The sequence below is a fragment of the Xyrauchen texanus genome, chromosome 23 (genome assembly GCF_025860055.1).
Source record: "Xyrauchen texanus isolate HMW12.3.18 chromosome 23, RBS_HiC_50CHRs, whole genome shotgun sequence".
Lineage (NCBI taxonomy): Eukaryota > Metazoa > Chordata > Actinopteri > Cypriniformes > Catostomidae > Xyrauchen > Xyrauchen texanus.
In genome coordinates this window covers 2,171,654-2,176,653 of record NC_068298.1, presented here as the reverse complement: position 1 = coordinate 2,176,653, position 5,000 = coordinate 2,171,654, and the positions used below count along the sequence as shown (strand labels likewise).

General features: G+C 45.7%; 1 protein-coding gene across 1 annotated transcript in view; it reads right to left on the bottom strand.

Annotated features, from left to right (window-relative positions):
- The window catches only part of LOC127663405 (platelet-derived growth factor receptor beta-like), a 57,058-nt gene that overhangs the window by 35,668 nt on the left and 16,390 nt on the right, over positions 1-5,000 (bottom strand).

The following is a 5,000-nucleotide window of genomic DNA, read 5'->3' as shown; positions in this document are numbered from 1 at the left end:
GCTATTTTATTCATGGAACAACTCTGCTCAAGTGTGTGAACGCAGACGCTTTTAGCTTTGCAAGCTCGATTTGCTACGCAACGCAATTCATAGCGCAACTTATGCATGCGTTGCACTCTCAGTGCTGTCACGTATCCCAACTAAACTGGGGTCATAGTGCAGGGTCAGCCATGGAGCAAATGGGGGTCAAGGGCCTTGCTCAAGGGCCCAACAGTGGCATCTTGGCAGTGTTGGGGCTTGAACCCCCAAACTTCTGTTCAGTTTGAGCGTTGCTAGGAAGTTGCTGGATTTGCTGTTGTGCTGTTGCTAAGTGGTTGCTAGGGTGTTCCGGTTTGTTGTTTTGGTATTTCTAGATGGTTGCTAGGGTGTTCTGTGTGGTTGCACGGGAGTTGCTGGGCTTGCAAGGTGGTTCCTAGAACCATTGGACCCTTGCATTGCTAAGTGGTTGCTAGGGTGTTCGGAGTGGTTGCTAGGGTGTTGCTGTGCTTGCTATGTGGTTCCTAAGGAGATCTAGCTGGTTGTTGGAGCATTGCTAAGTGGTTGCTAGGTTTTTTTTGGCTGGTTGCTAGGGTGTTTTTTCTGGTTCATTGGGCATTGTTAGATTCTCATTAAGGTATTCTGATTGGTTGCTAGGTGGTTGCTAGAGTGTTTTGAGTGGTTGCTAGGTGGTTCCTAGGGTGTTCTGACTGGTTGTTTGGGCATTGCTAAATGGTTGCTAGGGTGTTCTGAGTGCTTTCTAAGGTGTTGCTGTGCTTGCTAGGTAGTTCCTAGGGTGTTCTGGTGGTTGGAGAGTTGCTAAGTGGTTGCTATGGTTTTATTGTCTGGTTGCTAACATGTTTTTGCTGGTTGATTTGGCATTGCTAAACCTTTTTGCTAGGGTTTTCTGAGTGGTTGCTAGAGTGTTTTGAGTGGTTGCTAGGGTGTTCTGAGTGCTTTCAAAGGTGTTGCTGGGCTTGTTAGGTAGTTCCTACGGTGTTCTGGTTGTTGGGGCGCTGCTAAGTGGTTGCTATGGTTTTATTGTCTGGTTGCTAACCTGTTTTTGCTGGTTGATTGGGCATTGCTAAACCTTTTTGCTAGGGTTTTCTGAGTGGTTGCTTGGATGTTCTGAGTGGTTGCTTCAGTAGGTGGTTCCTGGGTGTTCTTAGGTGGTTGCTAAGTGGTTCCCAGCATAGTGTGTTCTGGGCTGTTGCTAGGCTATTGTTGCGTAAGGATGTGGAGGTGACTGAGTGTGTCTTTAGAGTTTGCTCATGTTTATGTGTATGTGTGTGTATGTTGTGATGGGAAAGTTGTGCTCGTCTGACCTCTCCCCGCCCGATCTCTTGCTAACACTCTCAAACGTGTCATTCCGTGACAAAGTATCTACATCAACATTAGGCATTCCCTTTAATTATGGAAGGTCCAGATATGTTTTGGACATATTCAAAATCTCTTTAGGCTCAGAAATCTAAGGGGCACGAGACCCCTCAGTCTTAATGGGCTTGACGCCACTGAATACTTTAACTCAACTATGGTTCATTTTTGTAGAGTAACCCAAAATAATTGTGAGGGAATGTAAAAATATTTGAGAGAATAAATTCCCTCCTTGTCCTCTAGGGGCTCCGGCTCATTCACGTCAACTGGCCTGAGCATTTGTTTAATTCTACATTCAACTCTGGAATAATATGCAATTTAATGCAAACACAAATTAAGTCCACACTGAAAGCATTTTCATGCCATTCAATAAAAAATGATGTCCTTTTGTGCCTTTTAAATCTATTAGCGCCATCTCACAGGAGCAATCAAAATCAAACATCCCACACAAGTGCAGCTACATGCCCATAAGGGCCGTCCTCGACCTTAAAATACTGCTAGAGGTGGAATATAGTTCATAAAACACTGTCGGTCCCTCAGGAGCACTGTACAGAAGGGAGCGGATAGTCGCGAGTGCTTGTTTTAGGAGGAGTTTTCCAGTTTGTGTTCCCAGAAAATACTTTCTCATGATCTCTGAATCACAGGGGACTCGCCCAGCGGCCCGGGACCCCAGGAGTCATGTTTACCCATAAGGTCACAATGCGGGACGATCACTGATGTTTTGTGTTAATGTCAGGAAATGTTCCACAGAGGAAAAGAAAGTCATATGGGTTTAGAACCACATGAGGGTGAGTAGATGACAGAATTTATATTTCTTGGGATTGAGATACTGAGAAGACACACAAAACCGTGGAGAGAGCATCAAACAGTCCATGCAAATAAAAAGAGGCACTTTTGAAGTTTGTGAATTGTAGTCACTCAGAATGTGCTGAATTCACCAGAAGCTGCTTTGAGACCAAAATCGCAAGGGAAAACTTCACATGAAAAAAAGAGCACATGAATACGGTGGAATATTTCGCTGCCAAGAAGCATTGCAATGAAAAGTGCTTTGTTTCAACCCCTTTCAGAGAGAGAGAGAGAGAGAGAGAGAGAGAGAGGCTTAAAACCTTAGAAAAAAAATGCAATATGCAGGACTAAAGAACAACATCTCAGGAGGGAAAGAGAGAGGCACACAATGCGACTAACGTGCCTGTCAGAGCGGCTCTTTTTCATGCAAACGTCTGTCTGGACTCTACAAAAGTTTCACTGTGACAAACCTGCGTCAGAGGGAGCAAAGATCCATGCAGGAGCAACACTGCACATGTAACCAGTCCTCTGAAAGGGATTCGAACCGGGGTCTCTGGCATGAGAGACTGGCAGACTAACGAGGAGGCTAAAGGCTACAGCCTCCAGTGTCAGTCGCTAGTGAGCCTCTTTAGGCCAGGGGAGTGAGGTTTACACATAGCGCACAGCTATCGCGTACCAGCTGGCTCCCGCTACAATCACCCCCATAAACCTCACTCCCATCCGGGTCACGGCACCATTGTAACCAGTCCTCCTCGACCCGCTCCGAGCGCGATCTGAACAGGGGTCAACCGGCAAGGGAGGATGCACATTAACAAGGCGACTAAAGGCTACAGCAACCTAGCGTCAGTCGCTAGTGCGCCTCTTGAGGCCAGTGGGGTGATGTTTTACACATACAGCACAGCTATCGCGTACCAGCTGGCTGCTGTTACACACAGAAAACACCTCATGTACAAACAATTATAATAAAGAAAACTGAGAAAATCTAGATGCTGCTATTGTGATTGGCCAAAGTCAGCCGACCACTGATGACATCATGATTTAATTATAAAAAACATCAATATATTTGCAATGGTTGTTTGGGCATTGCTAAGTGGTTGCTAGGGAGTTGCTAGGCTTGCTGTTGGGGTATTGCTAAGCGGTTGCTAGGGTGTTCCGGTTCATTGTTTTGGTATTTCTAGATGGTTGCTAGGGTGTTCAATGTGGTAGCAAGGGAGTTTCTGGGCTTGCAAGGTGGTTCCTAGAACCATGCGATCCTTGCATTGCTAAGTGGTTGCTAGGGTGTTCGGAGTGTTTGCTAGGGTGTTGCTGTGCTTGCTAGGTATTCCTAAGGAGATCTGGCTGGTTGTTGGAGCATTTCTAAGTGGTTGCTAGGTTTTTGTTTGGCTGGTTGCTAGGGTGTTTTTGCTGGTTGATTGGACATTGCTAGACCTTCCAGTTCTGACTGGTTGTTTGGGCATTGCTAAATGGTTGCTAGGGTGTTCTGAGTGCTTTCTAAGGTGTTGCCATGCTTGCTAGGCAGTTCCTAGGGTGTTCTGTTGTTGGGGCGTTGCTAAGTGGTTGCTGGGGGTTTATTGGCTGGTTGCTATCTTGTTTTTGCTGGTTGATTGGACATTGCTAGACCTTCTTGCTAGGGTTTTCTGAGTGGTTGCTATAGTATTTTGAGTGGTTGTTAGGGTGTTCTGAGTTGTTGCTAGAGTATTTTGAGTGGTTGCTAGGGTGTTCTGAGTGGTTGCTAGAGTATTTTGAGTGGTTGCTAGGGTGTTCTGAGTGGTTGCTAGAGTATTTTGAGTGGTTGCTAGGGTGTTCTGAGTGGTTGCTAGAGTATTTTGAGTGGTTGCTAGGATGTTCTGAGTGGTTGCTTCAGTAGATGGTTCCTGGGTGTTCTTACTGGTGATTTAGGTGGTTGCTATGTGGTTCCCAGCATTGCTACATGGTTGTTAGTGTGTTCTGGTCTGTTGCTAGAGTATTTTGAGTGGTTGCTAGGGTGTTCTGAGTGGTTGCTAGAGTATTTTGAGTGGTTGCTAGGGTGTTCTGAGTGGTTGCTAGAGTATTTTGAGTGGTTGCTAGGGTGTTCTGAGTTGTTGCTAGAGTATTTTGAGTGGTTGTTAGGGTGTTCTGAGTGGTTGCTAGAGTATTTTGAGTGGTTGCTAGGGTGTTCTGAGTGGTTGCTAGAGTATTTTGAGTGGTTGCTAGGGTGTTCTGAGTTGTTGCTAGAGTATTTTGAGTGGTTGTTAGGGTGTTCTGAGTGGTTGCTAGAGTATTTTGAGTGGTTGCTAGAGTATTTTGAGTGGTTGCTAGGGTGTTCTGAGTGGTTGCTAAAATATTTTGAGTGGTTGCTAGAGTATTTTGAGTGGTTGCTAGGGTGTTCTGAGTGGTTGCTTCAGTAGATGGTTCCTGGGTGTTCTTACTGGTGATTTAGGTGGTTGCTATGTGGTTCCCAGCATTGCTACATGGTTGTTAGTGTGTTCTGGTCTGTTGCTAGGCTATTGTGAGGAGGATGTGGAGGCGACTGAGTGTGTCTTTAGAGTTTGCTCATGTTTATGTGTATGTGTGTGTATGTTGTGATGGGAACGTTGTGCTCGTCTGACCTCTCCCAGCGCCCCGATCTCTTGCTAACACTCTCAAACGTGTCATTCCGTGACAAAGTATCTACATCCTAGAATTCCCTCCAGCTCTCAAACGGCTTCCACGTGGACAGGCAGGGCTTGACATTAGGCATTGTCATGTGCTTGTCCTCCGGACAAGTAAATTGGTCCAGTTACTTGTCTGGAAAGAAGAAGCCCACTTTATGTTTACATTAGCTTTAGACATCACTCTCTATGTTTACATGAATACCTCACTAAGACGGGCATTTTCACTCGCCC